Raw genomic sequence first — 22,114 nt, forward strand, 5'->3', positions numbered from 1 at the left:
TGCATGGGTCTAAATGATGTACTGTAGCAGTGAATTGGTTTAGGTCTTATCTGACCAACAGAAATGTAACAAAATGCTTTGGAATTAAGAAATATATAAATATTAGGATGTGCAATGTCAGAGTAGCATTGACTAAAAAACTGTATAATACAATACAGTATATACATATGAAAAGAGTGAAGCAGTATGTAACATTATTATAGTGACTAGTGAACCATTATTAAAGTGACCAGTGATTTCATGTCTATGTTTATAGGCAGCATTCTCTACGGTGCTGGGTTGAGTAACTGGGTGGTAGCCGGCTAGTGATGGCTATTTAACAGTCTGATGGCCTTGAGATAGAAGCTGTTTTTCAGTCTCTCGGTCCCAGCTTTGATGCGCCTATGCTGAGCTTGCCTTCTGGATGGTAAGCAGGGTGAACCAACCTTGGCTTGGGTGATTGATGTCCTTGATGATCTTTTTGGCCTTCTTGTGACATCGAGTGCTGTAGGTGTCCTGGAGGGCAGGCAGCGTGCCCCCCAGTGATGTGTTGGCCGACCGCACCAACCTCTGGAGAGCCCTGTGGTTGCGGGCGGTGCTGTTGCCGTACAAGGCAGTGATACAGCCCGACAAGATGCTCTCAATTGTGCATCTGTAAAGGTTTGTGAGGGTCTTAGGGGCCAATGTTAATTTCTTCATCCTCCTGAGGTGAAAAGGCCCTGTTGCGCCTTCTTCACCATGCTGTCTGTGTGGGTAGACCATTTCAGATGGTCAGTAACGTATACGCCGAGGAACTTGAAGCTTTCCACCTTCTCCACTGTGGTCCCGTCGATGTGGATAGGGGAGTGGTCCCCCTGGTGTTTCCTGAAGTTCCTTGATCAGCCCTTTCGTTTTGTTGACGTTGAGGGAGAGGTTATTTTCCTGGAACCACTCCGCAAGGTCCCTCACCTCCTCCCTGTAGGCTGTCTCATCATTGCTGGTAATCAGGCCTATTACAAGTTTGTAATGTTGGTGATGTTACATTTACATTTAAGTAATTTAGCAGACGCTCTTATGCAGAGCGACTTACAAATTGGTGCATTCACCTTATGACATCCAGTGGAACAGCCACTTTACAATAGTGCATCTAAATCTTTTAAGGGGGGTGAGAAGGATTACTTTATCCTATCCTATTTATCCTATGTTCTGTCAGAGGCCAAAGAAATATCCTGTGGAATACTGCAGGGATCAATTTTAGGGTCCTTCTTATTTCTTATATATGTCAATGATATGCTAGATACAGTAAAGTGCAAACTCCTGCTTTATGCTGATGACTTAGAGGAGACCTTGAGTAAGGAATTGCCTTATGTAAGAGATTGGTTGACTGAACACAAATTGTCGCTACATGTGAGAATAACTTTATCAATTTTGTTTGGAACAAAACTTAGATTGCTTAGGGCTAACAAGATGAAGGTAAACTGTGCAGAATTTTAAACATTTTTAATTGAACCTTTATATGAGTAGGTTGTTTTTTAAGATCAGGGAAATTTGCAATGAATGGGTGTGGCAAGTAGCCTAGTGGTTAGAGTGTTGGGCCAGTAACTGAAAGGTTGCAGGATTGAATCCATGAGCTGACAAGGTAAAAATATGTTGTTCTGCAGGTAACCTGCTGTTTCCTGATTGGCCATCATTGTAAAATAAGAATTTGTTCTTAACTGACTTTGCCTAGTTAAATAAAGGTCACACGCAAGTCAGTTAAGAACAAATTATTATTTACAATGACAGCCTATCCCAGCCAAACCCAGACCACACTGGGCCAATTGTGCGACTCCCGATCACGGTCAGATGTGATGCAGTCTGGATTTGAACAATGGACTGCAGTGCCTTAGACCACTGCGCTACTGGAGAGCCAAAACAGTGTAACTTATCTTGGTGTGTCCATAGATAAATCCCTTTCTGGAAACAAGATTGCTGCTAACTGACATTTCTATATCGTAACACTAGATACTTTAACATCAAAGTCAAGAAACTGCTCGTCTCAACCTTGATTCAGTGTCATTATGATTATGCCTGCTCTGCTTGCTATAGTGGGCTATCAAAAAAGCTGAACAAGAGAATGCAGGTCACACAGCTTAAGCTCGATCAAATGTTTGACATCTTAAATGATCGTGCCCCAGGTTATATGAAATACCACATTGATATGGTATAACCAGCACAGTTACAATACCAAAATAGTGTTATGTCTTGTAAAATCCCAAGAGTAAACAGTACTGCGAGGTGCATGTTCTGTCTTTACAGGCATTTGTCTCAATCAATCAATCAATCAATCAATCAATCAATCAATCAATCAATCAATCAAATTTGATTTATATAGCCCTTCGTACATCAGCTGATATCTCAAAGTGCTGTACAGAAACCCAGCCTAAAACCCCAAACAGCAAGCAATGCAGGTGTAGAAGCACGGTGGCTAGGAAAAACACCCTAGAAAGGCCAAAACCTAGGAAGAAACCTAGAGAGGAACCAGGCTATGTGGGGTGGCCAGTCCTCTTCTGGCTGTGCCGGGTGGAGATTATAACAGAACATGGCCAAGATGTTCAAATGTTCATAAATGACCAGCATGGTCAAATAATAAGGCAGAACAGTTGAAACTGGAGCAGAGCACAGTTGGACTGGGGAACTCATCATGGGTCGCCTGGGGCAGCAGGTCCTCCGATGGCATATGTGGGGTGGCAGTCCTCTTCTGGCTGTGCCGGGTGGAGTGAACATGAAGATGTTCAAATGTTCATAAATGGGGTCAAATAATAGTAAGGCAGAACAGTTGAAACTGTGGCCAGGTGGACATCATCATGTCAGGTAGTCCTGGGGCATGGTCCTAGGGCTCAGGTCAGTTGAAACTGGAGCAGCAGATATGGCCAGGTGGACTGGGGACAGCAAGGAGCCATCATGTCAGGTAGTCCTGGGGCATGGTCCTAGGGCTCAGGTCCTCCGAGAGAGAGAAAGAAAGAAGAAGAGAATTAGAGAACGCACACTTAGATTCACACAGGACACCGAATAGGACAGGAGAAGTACTCAGATATAACAAACTGACCCTAGCCCCCCCCGACACAAACTACTGCAGCATAAATACTGGAGGCTGAGACAGGAGGGGTCAGGAGACACTGTGGCCCCATCCGAGGACACCCCGGACAGGGCCAAACAGGAAGGATATAACCCCACCCACTTTGCCAAAGCACAGCCCCCACACCACTAGAGGGATATCTTCAACCACCGACTTACCATCCTGAGACAAGGCTGAGTATAGCCCACAAAGATCTCCGCCACGGCACAACCCAAGGGGGCGCCAACCCAGACAGGATGACCACAACAGTGAATCAACCCACTCAGGTGACGCACCCCCTGCAGGGACGGCATGAGAGAGCCCCAGTAAGCCAGTGACAGCCCCTGTAATAGGGTTAGAGGCAGAGAATCCCAGTGGAAAGAGGGGAACTGGCCAGGCAGAGACAGCAAGGGTGGTTCGTTGCTCCAGAGCCTTTCCGTTCACCTTCCCACTCCTGGGCCAGACTACACTCAATCATATGACCCACTGAAGAGATAAGTCTTCAGTAAAGACTTAAAGGTTGAGACCGAGTTTGCGTCTCTGACATGGGTAGGCAGACCGTTCCATACAAATGGAGCTCTATAGGAGAAAGCCCTGCCTCCAGCTGTTTGCTTAGAAATTCTAGGGACAATTAGGAGGCCTGCGTCTTGTGACCGTAGCATACGTGTAGGTATGTACGGCAGGACCAAATCAGAGAGATAGGTAGGAGCAAGCCCATGTAATGCTTTGTAGGTTAGCAGTAAAACCTTGAAATCAGCCCTTGCTTTGACAGGAAGCCAGTGTAGAGAGGCTAGCACTGGAGTAATATGATCAATTTTTTTGGTTCTAGTCAGGATTCTAGCAGCCGTATTTAGCACTAACTGAGGTTTATTTAGTGCTTTATCCGGGTAGCCGGAAAGTAGAGCATTGCAGTAGTCTAACCTAGAAGTGACAAAAGCATGGATTAATTTTTCTGCATCATTTTTGGACAGAAAGTTTCTGATTTTTGCAATATTACGTAGATGGAAAAAAGCTGTCCTCGAAATGGTCTTGATATGTTCTTCAAACGAGAGATCAGGGTCCAGAGTAACGCCGAGGTCCTTCACAGTTTTATTTGAGACGACTGTACAACCATTAAGATTAATTGTCAGATTCAACAGAAGATCTCTTTGTTTCTTGGGACCTAGAACAAGCATCTCTGTTTTGTCCGAGTTTAATAGTAGAAAGTTTGCAGCCATCCACTTCCTTATGTCTGAAACACATGCTTCTAGCGAGGGCAATTTTGGGGCTTCACCATGTTTCATTGAAATGTACAGATGTGTGTCATCCGCATAGCAGTGAAAGTTAACATTATGTTTTCGAATAACATCCCCAAGAGGTCAAATGTATAGTGAAAACAATAGTGGTCCTAAAACAGAACCTTGAGGAACACCGAAATTTACAGTTGATTTGTCAGAGGACAAACCATTCACAGAGACAAACTGATATCTTTCCGACAGATAAGATCTAAACCAGGCCAGAACATGTCCGTGTAGACCAATTTGGGTTTCCAATCTCACCAAAAGAATGTGGTGATCGATGGTATCAAAAGCAGCACCACGGTCTAGGAGCACGAGGACAGATGCAGAGCCTCGGTCCGATGTCATTAAAATGTCATTTACCACCTTCACAAGTGCCGTCTCAGTGCTATGATGGGGTCTAAAACCAGACTGAAGCATTTCGTATACATTGTTTGTCTTCAGGAAGGCAGTGAGTTGCTGCGCAACAGCCTTTCCTAAAAATTTTGAGAGGAATGGAAGATTCGATATAGGCCGATAGTTTTTTATATTTTCTGGGTCAAGGTTTGGAGATCAAGGAAAGAAATAGTAGAAACTGCTTTAATAGCAGTTTTCATTTGGAGGTTGCCCCCTTGTGCCCCCTACTGCTGGTCAGGTAAATATATATATATATTTCACCTTTATGTAACCAGGTAGGCCAGTTGAGAACAAGTTCTCATTTACAACTGCGACCTGGCCAAGATAAAGCAAAGCAGTGCGACACAAACAACAACACAGAGTTACACATGGAATAAACAACAGTACAAGTACAGTCAATAATAACACAATATAAAAACATCTTTATACAGAGTGTGCAAATGAGGTAATATTAGGGAGGTAAGGCAATAAATAGGCCGTAGTGGCGAAGTAATTACAATGTAGCAATTTAACACTGGAGTGATTGATGTGCAGAAGATGAATGAATGAATGTGCAAGTAGAGATACTGAGGTGCAAAGGAGCAACAAACAAAAAAAACAATATGGGGTTGAGGTAGTTGGATGGGCTATTTACAGATGGGCTATGTACAGATGCAGTGATCTGTGAGCTGCTCTGTCAGCTGATGCTTGAAGTTAGTGTGGGAGATATGAGTTTCCAGCTTAAGTGATTTTTGCAATTCGTTCCAGTCATTGGCAGCAGAGAACTGGAAGGAAAGGCAGCCTGATTAGGAATTGGCTTTGGGGGTGACTAGTAAAATATACATGCTGGAGCGCGTGCTAACGGGTGGGTGCTGCTATGGTGACCAGTGAGCTGAGATAAGACGGGGCTTTTCCTAGCAAAGACTTATAGATGACCTGGAGCCAGTGGGTTTGCCGATGAATATGAAGCGAGGGCCAGCCAACGAGAGCATACAGGTTGCAGTGGTGGGTTGTATATGGGGCTTTGGTGACAAAACGGATGGCACTGTGATAGACTGCACCAAATTTGCTGAGTAGAGTGTTGGAGGCTATTTTGTAAATGACATCGCCGAAGTTGAGGATCGGTAGGATAGTCAGTTTTACAAGGGTATGTTTGGCAGCATGAGTGAAGGATGCTTTTTTGTGAAATAGGAAGCCGATTCTAGATTTAATTTTGGATCGGAGATGCTTAATGTGAGTCTGGAAGGAGAGTTTACAGTCTAACCAGACACCTAGATATTTGTAATTGTCCATATATTCTAAGTCAGAACCGTCCAGAGTAGTGATGCTGGACGGGCGGGCAGGTGCGGGCAGCGATCAGTTGAAGAGCATGCATTTAGCATTTATTTGAAAGATAGGGATGATATTCAATAAATAGATTGTTTCCTAGTTTAGGGATGATGTGCAATGAATAGGTTGTTTTTTAAGATTAGGGAAAAGTGCAATGAATAGTGCCAGTTTCAAGGATTTCAATATAAATGTATTTATTTATGGTTGTTTGTACTTTTATCTTGCCTTTTAATCATTCAATGGGGTATTACTTTTGCCACCGAGGACCAATTTGGAAACAATTGAATCAATACTTTGTTAAGTGCTATCCTCTGGGTCCACATTGTACATTTTGTTGTATATGTCTATTGTATATTGTATATTACCCAAATAGATTCAATTCAATTCAACAACGTAAATTACTGTAGGTCTAATTAATCCATGTATTAACAGAAACTAATGTTACCAAATGACAGGGATTAAAGGTACATTTACTACTGGTGAGATACTGTATGTAATTGGGAATTGCTAAAAAATAAACAATCAAATGGCAAACTAGAACAATAAAACAATGAATGTGCAACAATTGTCAGGAGACAGCTCAGTGCACTCTGGAGAGCAACATCTCAATCAGCTACGCAAGATGCCCTAATTGCGGGCTTCCTAACAAGACATATAAGCCTACTCGTTTGTGATTTGAAACAATCTACAGCTTTAAAAGAAGCTCATGATCCTCTGTGGCTAAGTCATGCTCTTCCCGCAGCTATGAATAAGGGGGCAGTTGAAATTGATGAGGGGGCATAGTTTTGGGGGGTTCTTGCATCATAATTATATAGAATTCTGCTTACAGTGCATTCGGAAAGTATTCAGACCCCTTTACTTTCGACACATTTTGTTTCTTTACAGCCTTATTCAAAATTGGATAAAATACCATTTTTACTCATAAATCTACACACAATACCCCATAATGACAAAACAAAAGCAGGTTTTTAGATATTTTTCAAATGTATAAAATAATTTTAAAAACCGAAATACCTTATTTACACAAGTTTTCAGACCTTTCGCTATGAGATTCGAAATTGAGCTCAGGTGCATCCTGTTAAATCAAATCAAATTGTATTAGTCACATGCACCGAATACATTTACATTACATTTAAGTCATTTAGCAGACGCTCTTATCCAGAGCGACTTACAAATTGGTGCATTCACCTTATGACATCCAGTGGAACAGCCACTTTACAATAGTGCATCTAAATCTTTTAAGGGGGGTGAGAAGGATTACTTTATCCTATCCTAGGTATTCCTTAAAGAGGTGGGGTTTCAGGTGTCTCCGGAAGGTTGTGATTGACTCCGCTGTCCTGGCGTCGTGAGGGAGTGTGTTCCACCATTGGGGAGCCAGAGCAGCGAACAGTTTTGACTGGGCTGAGCGGGAACTGTACTTCCTCAGTGGTAGGGAGGCGAGCAGGCCAGAGGTGGATGAACGCAGTGCCCTTGTTTGGGTGTAGGGCCTGATCAGAGCCTGGAGGTACTGAGGTGCCGTTCCCCTCACAGCTCCGTAGGCAAGCACCATGGTCTTGTAGCGGATGCGAGCTTCAACTGGAAGCCAGTCGAGAGAGCGGAGGAGCGGGGTGACGTGAGAGAACTTGGGAAGGTTGAACACCAGACGGGCTGCGGCGTTCTGGATGAGTTGTAGGGGTTTAATGGCACAGGCAGGGAGCCTAGCCAACAGCGAGTTGCAGTAATCCAGACGGGAGATGACAAGTGCCTGGATTAGGACCTGTGCCGCTTCCTGTGTGAGGCAGGGTCGTACTCTGCGGATGTTGTAGAGCATGAACCTACAGGAACGGGCCACCGCCTTGATGTTAGTTGAGAACGACGGGGTGTTGTCTAGGATCACGCCAAGGTTCTTAGCGCTCTGGGAGGAGGACACAATGGAGTTGTCAACCGTGATGGCGAGATCATGAAACGGGCAGTCCTTCCCCGGGAGGAAGAGCAGCTCCGTCTTGCCGAGGTTCAGCTTGAGGTGGTGATCCGTCATCCACACTGATATGTCTGCCAGACATGCAGAGATGCGATTCGCCACCTGGTCATCAGAAGGGGGAAAGGAGAAGATTAATTGTGTGTCGTCTGCATAGCAATGATAGGAGAGACCATGCGAGGTTATGACAGAGCCAAGTGACTTGGTGTATAGCGAGAATAGGAGAGGGCCTAGAACAGAGCCCTGGGGGACACAAGTGGTGAGAGCGCGTGGTGAGGAGACAGATTCTCGCCACGCCACCTGGTAGGAGCGACCTGTCAGGTAGGACGCAATCCAAGCGTGGGCCGCGCCGGAGATGCCCAACTCGGAGAGGGTGGAGAGGAGGATCTGATGGTTCACAGTATCGAAGGCAGCCGATAGGTCTAGAAGGATGAGAGCAGAGGAGAGAGAGTCAGCTTTAGCGGTGCGGAGCGCCTCCGTGATACAGAGAAGAGCAGTCTCAGTTGAATGACTAGTCTTGAAACCTGACTGATTTGGATCAAGAAGGTCATTCTGAGAGAGATAGCGGGAGAGCTGGCCAAGGACGGCACATTCAAGAGTTTTGGAGAGAAAAGAAAGAAGGGATACTGGTCTGTAGTTGTTGACATCGGAGGGATCGAGTGTAGGTTTTTTCAGAAGGGGTGCAACTCTCACTCTCTTGAAGACCGAAGGGACGTAGCCAGCGGTCAGGGATGAGTTGATGAGCGAGGTGAGGTAAGGGAGAAGGTCTCCGGAAATGGTCTGGAGAAGAGAGGAGGGGATAGGGTCGAGCGGGCAGGTTGTTGGGCGGCCGGCCGTCACAAGACGCGAGATTTCATCTGGAGAGAGAGAGGAGAAAGAGGTCAGAGCACAGGTTAGGGCAGTGTGAGCAGAACCAGCGGTGTCGTTTGACTTAGCAAACGAGGATCGGATGTCGTCGACCTTCTTTTCAAAATGGTTGACGAAGTCATCTGCAGAGAGGGAGGAGGGGGGGGAGGGGGAGGAGGATTCAGGAGGGAGGAGAAGGTGGCAAAGAGCTTCCTAGGGTTAGAGGCAGATGCTTGGAATTTAGAGTGGTAGAAAGTGGCTTTAACAGCAGAGACAGAGGAGGAAAATGTAGAGAGGAGGGAGCGAAAGGATGCCAGGTCCGCAGGGAGGCAAGTTTTCCTCCATTTCCACTCGAATACAACCGGTGTAGTCAAAAAAGTGAATTGTTTACTTACGAGCCCCTAACCAACAATGCAGTTAATTATAATTATAAGAAATAAAAGTAACAAGTAATTAAAGAACAGCAGTAAAATAACAATAGCGAGACTATATGCAGGGGGGTACCTATACAGAGTCAATGTGCGGGGGGGCATTGGTTTGTTGAGGAAATATATACATGTAGGTAGAGTTATTAAAGTGACTATGCATGATGATAACATGATAACAACAGAGAGTAGCAACGGTGTAATAGGGTGGGGGGATGCAAATAGTCTGGGTAGCCATTTGATTAGGTGTTCAGGAGTCTTATGGCTTGGGTAGAAGCTGTTTATAAGCCTCTTGGACCTAGACTTGGCGCTCCGGTACCGCTTGCCATGCGGTTGCAGAGAGAACAGTCTATGACTAGCAGAGAGAACAGTCTATGACTAGAGTGGCTGGAGTCTTTGACAGTTTTTAGGGCCTTCCTCTGACACCGTCTGGTATAGAGGTCTTGGACGGCAGGAAGCTTGGCCCTAGTGATGCACTGGGCTGTTCACACTACTTTCTGTAGTGCCTTGCGGTCGGAGGCGGAGCATTTGCCATACCAGGCGGTGATGCAACCGGTCAGGATGCTCTCGATGGTGCAGCTGTAGAACCTTTTGAGGATCTGAGGACCCATGCCAAATCTTTTCAGCCTTCTGAGGGGGAATAAGATTTGTCGTGTCCTCTTCACCACTGTCTTGGTGTGCTTGGACCATGTTTGTTTGTTGGTGATGTGGATACTAAGGAACTTGAGGCTTTCAACCTGCTCCACTGCAGCGCTATCGATGAGAATGGGGGCGTGCTCTGTCCTATTTTTTCCTGTCGTCCACAATCATCCCTTTTGTCTTGATCACGTTGAGGGAGAGGTTGTTGTCCTGTCACCACACGGCCAGGTCTCTGACCTCCTCCCTGTAGGCTGCCTTTTTGTTGATCAGGCCTACCACTGTTGTGTCTTCGGCAAACTTAATGATGGTGTTGGAGTCATCCCTGGCCGTGCAGTAAAGAGTGAACAGGGAGTACAGGAGGGGACTGAGCATGCACCCCTGAGGGGCCCCTGTGTTTTGGATCAGCGTGGTGGATGTGTTGTTACCTACCCTTACCACCTGGGGGCAGCCCATCAGGAAGTCCAGGATCCAGATGCAGAGGGAGGTGTTTAGTCCCAGGGTCTGTAGCTTATTGATGAGCTTTGAGGACACTATGGTGTTGAACACTGAGCTGTAGTCAATTAATAGTATTCTCACATAGTTGTTCCCTGTGTTGAGGATCAGCGTGGTGGATGTGTTGCTACCTACCCTTACCACCTGGGGGCAGCCCATAAGGAAGTCCATGATCCAGTTGCAGAGGGAGGTGTTTAGTCCCAGGGTCCGTAGCTTATCGATGAGCTTTGAGGGCACTATGGTGTTGGAACGCTGAGCTGTCGTCATTGAATAGTATTCTCACATAGTTGTTCCTTTTGTCCAGGTGGGAAAGGGCAGTGTGGAGCGCAATAGAGATTGCATCATCTGTGGATCTGTTGGGGCGATATGCAAATTGGAGTGGGTCTAGGGTTTCTGGGATAATGGTGTTGATGTGAGCCATGACCAGCCTTTCGAAGCACTTCATGGCTAAAGACATGAGTGCTACGGGTCGGTAGTCATTTAGGTAGGTTACCTTAGTGTTCTTGGGCACAGGTACTATGTTGTTCTGCTTAAAACATGTTCGTATTACAGACTCAGACAGGGAATGGTTGAAAATGTCAGTGAAGACACTTGCCAGTTGGTCATCGCTATCTCGCAGTACTCGTCCTGGTAATCGGCAAGTAGCCTAGTGGCTAGATCGTTGGACTAGTAAGCGAAAGGTTGCAAGATCAAATCCCTGAGCTGACAAGGTAAAAATCTGTCGTTCTGCCCCTGAACAAGGCAGTTAACCCACTGTTCCTAGGCTGTCATTGAAAATAAGAATTTGTTCTTAACTGACTTGCCTAGTTAAATAAAGGTAAAATAAAAAAATTACCTTGTGAATGTTGACCTGATTTAAGATCTTACTCACATTGGTGGCAAAGAGCGTGATCACACACCAGAACAACTGGTGCTCTCATGCAGTTCAGTGTTATTTGCCCCGAAGCGATTATAGAAGTAGTTTAGCTTGTGTCACTGGGCAGCTCACCTGTCTATGTTTCCATTGATCATCCTTGAAATGCTTCTACAACTTGATTGGAGTCCACCATTCAATTGATTGGACATAATTTGGAAAAACACACACCTGTCTATATAAGGTCCTACAGTTGACAGTGCATGTCAGAGTAAAAACCAAGCCATGGGGGTGAAAGAATTGTCCGTACCAAAGGTTTCTGGAGGAAACCTGGCACCATCCCTATGGTGAAGCATGGTGGTGGCAGCATCATGCTGTGGGGATGTTTTTCAGCTGTAGGAACTAGGAGACTAGTCAGGATCGAGGGAAATATGAACGGAGCAAAGTACAGAGAGATCCATGATGAAAACCTGCTCCAGAGCGCTCTCAGACTGGGGCGAAGGGGTGATGGTCAGATTCACGTTTATTGTCGAAGGAAAGAGCGTTACACTGAGGTCTGTACTCTGGAGCTGGATCGATTTGGCGGTGGAGGGTCCGTCATGGTCTGGGGCGATGTGTAGGCAATCTCAACGCTATGCGTTACAGGGAAGACATCCTCCTCCCTCATGTGGTACCCTTCCTGCAGGCTCATCCTAACATGACCCTCCAGCATGACAATGCCACCAGCCATACTGCTCATTCTGTGTGTGATTTCCTGGAAGACAGGAATGTCAGTGTTCTGCCATGGCCAGCAAGGAGCCCAGATCTCAAGCCCATTGAGCACGTCTGGGACCTATTGGATCGGAGGGTGAGGGCTAGGGCCATTCCCCCCAGAAATGTCCGGGAACTTGCAGAATATGCGCAGGGGAGAAGCCATACCACTGTGACATATGTGGGAGAGATTTCCCCCAGCTAAGTAACATGAAAGCGCATAAATAAAATCAACAAAATACGTTTGTATGCAACAGGTGTGGCAAGGGGTTTGCCTTAACCGGGCCTTGACATATACAAATAGCCACCAAAGCTGAGCCCTTGGGGCATCCACATTTAACAGTCTAAATCCATTTAATAATTAATAAATCCATTTCATATTCACCATCACAAATAAATCCATTATTTTGTTTAGGCAGATCATAAGTAACATTATTATACTAAGAAAATCTATTTCAAAAGGACAGAATAGCTGAGTGTCGCGGGAGCTCACATGTGGAACCCGTGGAACTGCGGTTATTCTGCAAAAAAAGTTATAATTTGTAAAAAAAAATGAAAAACATGTGCTCCATTCTCTCTGGGTCAATTATACACTGCACTGTTCATCAGTCTCTTCATACGCTGTTTAACAATTTATCATAATGTCACCCATCAGACTATTGTTAATTTAATCTTAACTTTAGGCTACATCTATTAGTATATGCGTGAAATTAGTCTCAATGTAGTTTAGATGTAGTTTCATTGGGCCATTATCAGCTGGGCAGGCCACTGTCGGTGAATAACAATTTAAAACTACTTATGACAGCTTATAACAAAAGTCAACATTTTGCAATGACCACAAAATCAACATTTTACAATAGCCAGATCAGCCTTTGAACTTGAACCCCATTGAAGACCTGTGGTTTGAACTGAAGAGGGCAGTCGATAAGCGCAGATGAAGAATATCAATTATCTTTAAAAATTCCATATGGGGAAATGGTCTAAGATCCCTCCCAACGTGTTCTCCAATCTCATAAAACATTTTAGAAAACAGCTCAGTGTCGTTATTCTTGCAAGGGTAGGGTGCTGGAGTACTGAAAACAGGGGTGGCAATCATTTTGACATATTTTTTAGATTTTTAAAAATGACTTGTTAAACACATTTTTTTGTTCTGAGCAATTGTATTACTATAACATACTATAATTTAAAATAAAAATGAGCATGCGATATAAGTTATTATTTATTTTAGACAGTATTTTCTCTCATTTTTATCAAGAGTGTCAATAATTATGGACCTGACTGTATGGCATCTTCAGATGGGGAGACTAGATATATAAATAGCTTCATAAATTGTTTTCATTTCATTTTCGACCAGTGCCTCCACACATTTTGCACTCTAGAATCTACAATCCTTAACGAACAAGTCTCTTCTTCTGTATGAGTTTATCTCTGACAGTGACTTTGACATGATATGCCTCACTGAAACATGGCATAGAGAGGGTGACTTTTACCATCTTCATGAAGCAGCTCCACCTGGATACAAATACATTGAAAATGCGTGCAGCCTGACCACAAGACTGTGACGCTGTCTGGGCACTGCTCCAACTCCTCTCTACTGCCCAAAGAAGACCATTCAATTCCTCAACCTGAGTAAATTTAACCCGTCCTTCTTTCTAGAACACATCAAGCCCACATTTGCGTCTGTAAGCTGGCCCTCGATGACATGGTCAATCTGTATAACAGCACTCGGAGTAATACCCTAAACATCATTGCCCCTGGAAAAACATGTGAAGTAACATTCCAACGCTCGTCTCCTTGGTTCACTGATGAACTGCGCAGAAGGACGACTCATGGCTGTAAGCTTGAGAGACATTGGAGAAAGGACGGCCTCGTACTGGCCTATAAAACCACCAGCACACGTGCCTTAAAAGCAGCACGATCAGCCTTCTACTCTGCCACAATTGACAATAACAAAGTTAACCCCAGAACCCTGTTCTCTACCATCGACCACCTTTTCAACCCTGCAAACTCATGCTCTCCTGCAGTGCAATAGCGTCTCAGATATCTTCACGACATAAATTGACACTATCAGGACAAACATCATCCTCTAAGACTGCCTGCACCCCACCTCCTGAGCCTCAAACCTAGACTGCGCCTCCCTTAAGCAGCTTTACAGAAGTCACATCTGCCGCTGAGCAGTCAATAATCTCTAAAATGAAGGCCACCACTTACCACATCCCTACTCCAAACCTGCTCATCTAGCATGCTTATGTTCGTCACCACCCTGATCAGCAAGTCCCTGCTGACAAGAGAGGTACCATTGATCTTCAAAACAGCTGCAGTCACCCTCTTACTGAAGAAACCCAACCTTGACCAGGACATCCTATCCAACTAACAGGCCCATCTCCATCCTCCCCTTCCTATCAAATGTACTGGAGAAAGTGGTCGCAAAATAGCTTCAATTGCATCTGGCATTTAATCAGTTGTTCCAGGTTTTCCAGTCTGGCTGCTGATTCTGGATCTCCCAGCATCCTCGCCCTCCTCTTAGATCTCAGTTCTGCTTTTGACACCGTAGACCACATCATCCTCCTGTGGTCGTCTCAGAGCACACTTCTGTCTTTGGAACAGCTCTGAAATGATTCTCCACCTACCTCTCTAAAAGGAAGCAATACATAACTAATGGGGAGTTCAGATTAGAGGAGTCTGCAGTCCCATGCGGCATACCACAGGGGTTAGTGCTGGGGCATATCCTGTTTTTTATGAACACGCTCCCCCTCGGCCAAATCCTCAGAGATTATAACATCAACTTCCACTACTATGCTGACGATACCCAGGTCTACATTAACACCAAACCGGACAACATCTCTGCCCTAGAAAAACTCAGCAGCTTCCCAGAGGACATCAGTGTAGCAAGACTGAGGCTACACTTATTGGGACATCTAAGCAGGTCACCAGTGGTGGAAACATCTGCCCTACAATCAACGGCCAGGCCAGCTACCTGTCCTCTGTCATCTCTGACCTAGGAGTCAAGTTTGACCCTTCTCTGTCCTTCGATACCCACCTAAAACAAATATGTAAAACATAATTTCCATCTTAAAAACTAAGAAACTCAGCCCCCGCCTTCATCTTCTCTCGGATTGACTATGGTAATGCGCTAGATGTCCTGAAGACACGTCTCTGAACTATGGGGGAAGAGCCTTCTGCTCCCTTGTCCCTCGCCTATGGATTGCTCTCGGAACTTTTGAAACGGGCCTTAAAACCTACTTATACAGACAGCCTTTTTTATAGTCTTACTCCCTATCTAAAAATGTATTTAGCACCTAGCCCACTATTGCTATTTTACCTGCCTTGATTCCAAATTAATGTTGTTTTTATTGTACTGTATATAAAATAAAGTAGAGCTTTAACATCACTCTGTAATGAAATGTGCTATACAAATAAAATGTATTATTATGTCAAAACAATTGAACAGTAAATCAGATATGGATGAAAATACCCACCAAATAAAAGGTGACATTTGTACATTTTGTCACCTCATATGAAACATTTGATATCAAATCCAAAATGCTGGAGTATAGAGACAAATTGAACATTCTAGCATCACTGTCCAAATACATACAGTTGGGAGAACAAGTATTTGATACACTGCCGATTTTGCAGGTTTTCCAACTTACAAAGCACGTAGAGGTCTGTAATTCTTATCATAGGTAAATCCAGAAAATCACATTGTATGATTTTTAAGTATGTCACGAGTCCGACCGAGGGTGTTTCCCCTTCCCGGGCGGGTGGCGCTCGGCGGTCGTCATCACCGGCCTATTAGCTGCCACTGATTGTTTTTCCTCTCCCTCCTTGTATGTTTAGTGGTAGCACCTGTTCATGTGTAATTAGTTAATTAGTTTGTCTTTATTAGACAGCCGGCCCGCCTGGTTGTTGTGCGGGATTATTTCAGTGTAACCTTCGGCTCTGTTGTAGAGGTACGTGTTTAGTGCCTGGTCGTTACTTTTCCGTTGTACATTCTCATTCCCTGTGTTTGGGGCCGTTACTATTGTGAGCACCCTGTGGTGCGTTGGTGCTATTAAAGACGCACAGCTTTGCACTCACTGTCTCCTGCGTTTGACTCCACACACCTACGACACCTGAAGCGTTACAGAATCCCGCACCTAAATCAAATTGAATGGAGTCAGCAGGAGCAGCAGCCAACCCTCTCCCATCGATGGAGGAACGGGTTCTCCACCACACCACCGTTCTCCATCGGATCGGATCCGCGATGGATCAAGTGAGGGAGAGAATGGACCGATGGGAGAGGAGTGGTCTCCTCTCTCCACCTTCGGCACCCCCGGCTCCGGACTCCCCATCACTCGACTCCAGCACCCTCCGTCTGACGCTACCGAGGGCTTATGATGGAGCGGCGGTGGGTTGCCAGGGGTTTCTGCTTCAGCTGGAGCTATACCTGGCCACCGTTAGACCCACTCCCTCAGGAGCGGAGAGGGTGAGTGTCCTCATCTCCTGCCTCACGGGTCGTGCTCTGGAGTGGGCGAACGCAGTCTGGAATGGCCCAGACTCAGCGCGGAGCACTACCCAGAGTTTTCCTGCCGCTTCCGTGCCGTGTTTGATCACCCTCTAGACGGCCGAGCGGTGGGAGAACGACTTTTTCATCTCAGGCAGGAGAGGAGGAGCGCCCAGGATTACGCGCTGGAGTTCCGGACCTTGGCAGCCGGATCTGGGTGGAACGACAGGGCCCTTATGGACCACTACAGGTGTAGTCTCCGAGAGGACGTCCGCCGGGAGTTAGCGTGTCGGGACACCACTCTGTCACTGGATCAGCTGATTGACATGTCCATTCGACTGGACAATCTGCTGGCTGCCCGCGGGCGTTCAGAGAGGGTCCTGTGCGTTCCACCACCCAGCCCCTCCGCTCCCATTCCGATGGAGTTGGGAGGGGCTGCGCCGAGGGGTACCGGAGGAGGAGGCCTTCCCTGCACCAACTGTGGTCGGAGAGGACACACGTCTGATCGGTGCTGGGGTCCGTCTGGGAGTAGAGATGGCAGGTGGAACGCTTCTCGGTCACCCCAGGTGAGTCAGCATCAGACTCACCCAGAATCCCTTGTTGGCCATATGTTTGTCTTAATCTCTTTCCTTCACTTTTTTCCCTCTTCCCAGCATAGGGCGCTAGTCGATTCAGGCGCAGCTGGGAACTTTATGGATCGCGGACTCGCCCTTAAGTTAGGGGTTCCGCTGGTGCCGATAGATTCTCCTTTCCCCGTGCACTCCCTAGATAGCCGGCCATTAGGGTCAGGGATGGTCGGGAGACCACGGTCCCACTGGACATGGTGACGCAGGGGAATCATAGGGAGCGTATCAGTTTTTATTATTGATTCGCCTGCGTTTCCAGTGGTGCTGGGGACTCCCTGGCTGGCCCGGCACAATCCTAAAATTTCGTGGAGACAGGGGTTCTCCAGGGGTGGTCAGAGGAGTGTTCTGGAAGGTGTTTGGGAGTTTCCATCGGTGCCACGTCGGTGGAGAGTCCAGACCAGGGTTCCACGGTGTGCATTCCCCCCGAGTATGCCGATTTGGCAATCGCTTTCAGTAAAGTGAAAGCGACTAAATTACCACCTTATCGACCGGGAAGGGATTGTACGATAGATCTCCAGGTAGACGCTGCGCTTCCCAAGAGTCACGTGTACCCGCTGTCCCAGGAGGAGACGTTGGCAATGGAGACATATGTCACGGAGTCGCTGGGACAGGGGTACATTCGGCCCTCCATTTCACCCGTCTCCTCGAGTTTCTTTTTTGTGAGGAAAAAGGAGGGAGGTTTGCGTCCGTGTATCGATTATAGAGGTCTAAACGCCATCACAGTGGGGTATAGTTACCCTCTACCTCTCATCGCTACGGCGGTGGAATCGTTCCACGGAGCGCAGTTCTTCACAAAACTGGATCTCAGGAGCGCGTATAGTCTGGTGCGTATTCGGAAGGGAGACGAGTGGAAAACCGCATTTAGTACTACATCCGGCCACTATGAGTACCTCGTCATGCCGTATGGGTTAAAGAATGCTCCAGCCGTTTTCCAATCCTTTGTGGACGAGATTCTCAGGGACCTGTGCGGGCAGGGAGTGGTTGTTTATATCGATGACATTCTGATCTACTCGGCCACTCACACCGCGCATGTGTCTCTGGTGCGCAAAGTGCTTGGTAGACTGCTGGAGCATGACCTATACGTCAAGGCTGAGAAATGCGTGTTCTCTAAACGAGCCGTCTCTTTTCTGGGATATCGCATTTCCACCTCGGGGTGGTGATGGAGGGTGACCGCATTAGGGCCGTGCGTAATTGGCCGACTCCAACCACGGTAAAGGAAGTGCAGCGGTTTTTGGGTTTTGCCAACTACTACCGGAGGTTTATCCGGGTTTTGGCCAGATAGCGGCTCCCATTACCTCACTGCTGAGGGGGCCCGGTGCGATTGCAGTGGTCAGCACAGGCGGACAGAGCATTCAACAAGTTGAAGGCGCTGTTCACTGATGCGCCCGTGTTGGCGCATCCGGATCCCTCTCTAGCATTCATAGTGGAGGTGGACGCGTCCGAGGCTGGGGTGGGTGCCGTGCTATCACAGCGCTCGGATACGCCACCAAAACTCCGCCCCTGCGCTTTCTTCTCAAGGAAGCTCAGCCCAGCGGAGCGTAACTATGATGTGGGGGACCGGGAGTTGCTAGCGGTGGTGAGAGCTCTGAAGGTGTGGAGACACTGGCTTGAGGGGGCTAAGCACCCTTTGCTCATCTGGACCGACCACCAGAATCTGGAGTATATTCGGGCTGCAAGGAGACTTAACCCACGTCAGGCAAGGTGGGCCATATTCTTCACCCGGTTCCGGTTTACTTTGTCTTATAGACCGGGCTCCCAGAACGTGAGGGCTGACGCACTGTCCCGCCTTTACGACACCGAGGATGGGTCCAACGAACCTACTCCCATCCTTCCCGCCTCTAAGCTGGTAGCCCCAGTGGTATGGGAGGTGGACTCGGACATCGAGCGGGCGTTACGGGCTGAACCCGCGCCTCCTCAGTGTCCAGCGGGGCGAAGGTACGTGCCGCTTGATGTTCGGGGCAAGCTGATTCGGTGGGCTCACGTCCTACCCTCCTCGGGTCACCCTGGGGTGACGAGGACAGTGGGGAGCCTTCAGGGGAGGTATTGGTGGCCTACGTTGGTTAAGGACGTTAAGGGTTATGTCTCCTCTTGCTCAGTGTGCGCTCAGAGTAAGGCTCCTAGGCACCTTCCTAGAGGGAAGCTACAACCCCTCCCCGTTCCACAGCGGCCATGGTCACATCTGTCCATAGATTTCCTGACCGATCTTCTGCCGTCTCAGGGAACACCGCGGTTCTAGTGATTGTGGATCGGTTTTCTAAGTCCTGCCGTCTCCTCCCGTTGCCCGGTATCCCTACAGCCCTGCAGACTGCGGAGGCATTATTTACCCATGTCTTTCGGCACTACGGGGTGCCGGAGGACATCGTTTCTGATCGGGGCCCCCAATTCACGTCTCGGGTATGGAGAGCGTTCATGGAACGCTTGGGGGTCTCTGTCAGCCTGACCTCCGGTTATCACCCGAGAGTAATGGGCAGGTGGAGAGAATGAACCAGGAGGTGGGTAGGTTTCTGCGGTCGTATTGCCAGGATCGGCCAGGGGAGTGGGCACGATACATTCCCTGGGCTGAAATGGCTCAGAACTCACTACGCCACTCCTCTACTAACGTGTCCCCTTTTCAGTGTGTGTTGGGATACCAGCCGGTCCTGGCACCATGGCATCGGAGCCAGACCGAGGCTCCTGCGGTGGAGGAATGGGTACAGCGCTCCAAGGAGACCTGGAGGGCCGTCCAGGAATCTCTACGACAAGCGAGTGGACGGCAGAAGAGGAGTGCTGACCGCCACCGCAGTGAGGCCCCCGTGTTTGTACCGGGGGACAGGGTCTGGCTCTCGACCCGAAACCTACCTCTCCGCTTGCCCTGCCGGAAGCTGGGTCCGCAGTGTGTAGGGCCCTTTAAAGTGGAGAATAAACGAGGTGTGTTATCGATTACAACTCCCTTCCTATTATCGTATTAACCCCTCGTTTCATGTGTCTCTCCTCAGGCCGGTGGTAGCTGGTCCCCTGCAGGACAGTGAGGTACCGGAGGTCCCTCCCCCCTCTGGACATCGAGGGGACCCCGGCGTACGATCCGGGCCATTCTGGACTCAAGACGCCGGGTGAGGGCCTGCAGTACCTCGTGGACTGGGAGGGTACGGTCCGGAGGAGAGGTGCTGGGTACCGGTGAGGGACATCTTGGATCCATCCATGTTGAGGGATTTCCATCGCCTCCATCCGGATCGCCCTGCACCTCGTCCTCCGGGGCGACCTCGAGGCCGGTGTCGGCGCGCTGCGGGAGCCGCGCGTCAGGAGGGGGTACTGTCACGAGTCCGACCGAGGTGTTTCCCCTTCCCGGGCGGGTGGCGCTCGGCGGTCGTCATCACCGGCCTATTAGCTGCCACTGATTGTTTTTCCTCTCCCTCCTTGTATGTTTAGTGGTAGCACCTGTTCATGTGTAATTAGTTAATTAGTTTGTCTTTATTAGACAGCCGGCCCGCCTGGTTGTTGTGCGGGATTATTTCAGTGTAACCTTCGGCTCTGTTGTAGAGGTACGTGTTTAGTGCCTGGTCGTTACTTTTCCGTTGTACATTCTCATTCCCTGTGTTTGGGGCCGTTACTATTGTGAGCACCCTGTGGTGCGTTGGTGCTATTAAAGACGCACAGCTTTGCACTCACTGTCTCCTGCGTTTGACTCCACACACCTACGACACCTGAAGCGTTACAAAGTAATTCATTTGCATTTTATTGCATGACACAAGTATTTGATCACCTACCAACCAGTAAGAATTCCGCCTCTCACAGATCTGTTAGTTTTTCTTTAAGAAGCCCTCCTGTTCTCCACTCATTACCTGTATTAACTGCACCTGTTTGAACTCGTTACCTGTATAAAAGACACCTGAAGAGAGCTGGGACCACAGTCTCAAAGAAAACCATTAGTAACACACTACGCCGTCATGGATTAAAATCCTGCAGTGCACGCAAGGTACCCCTGCTCAAGCCAGCGCATGTCCAGGCCCATCTGATGTTTGCCAATGACCATCTGGATGATCCAGGGGAGGAATGGGAGAAGGTCATGTGGTCTGATGTGACAAAAATAGAGCTTTTTGGTCTAAACTCCACTCGCCGTGTTTGGAGGAAGAAGAAGGATGAGTACAACCCCAAGAACACCATCCCAACCCTGAAGCATGGGGGGTGGAAACATCATTCTTTGGGGATGCTTTTCTGCAAAGGAGACAGAACGACTGCACCGTATTGAGGGGAGGATGGATGTGGCCATATATCGCGAGAGCTTGGCCAACAACCTCCTTCCCTCAGTAAGAGCATTGAAGATGGGTCGCGGCTGGGTCTTCCAGCATGACAATGACCCGAAACACACAGCCAGGGCAACTAAGGAGTGGCTCCGTAAGAAGCATCTCAAGGTCCTGGAGTGGCCTAGCCAGTCTCCAGACCTGAACCCAATAGAAAATCTTTGGAGGGAGCTGAAAGTCCATATTGTCCAGCAAAAACCCCGAAAGCTGAAGGATCTGGAGAAGGTCTGTATGGAGGAGTGGGACAAAATCCCTGCTGCAGTGTGTGCAAACCTGGTCAAGAACTACAGGAAACATATGATTTCTGTAATTGCAAACAAAGGTTTCTGTACCAAATATTAAGTTCTGCTTTTCTGATGTATCAAATACTTATGCCATGCAATAAAATGCAAATTAATTACTTCAAAATCATACAATGTGATTTTCACAAATCGGCAATGTATCAAATACTTGTTCTCCCCACTGTACATATAGTACCAACAGTAACATAGGGAAGTGTATCTGTATATATTAAGCTTGATAGTAACACAATTCCATAATCACTCACTCCTATATGTGCTAACACATGCCTCTGCTACACCCTCCTATGTGGTAACACACACACACGTCTATGAAGAATGAACAAAGCACTCCTATGTGCTTATAACATTCCTCCGCTGTGTATTCGAGCAGTGAAACAAATTGGTTGTGACAGTGTACGGTGTGAACCCCACAGGTTCCTGGCAAC

This window comes from Oncorhynchus keta, chromosome 13 (genome assembly GCF_023373465.1).
Source record: "Oncorhynchus keta strain PuntledgeMale-10-30-2019 chromosome 13, Oket_V2, whole genome shotgun sequence".
NCBI lineage: Eukaryota > Metazoa > Chordata > Actinopteri > Salmoniformes > Salmonidae > Oncorhynchus > Oncorhynchus keta.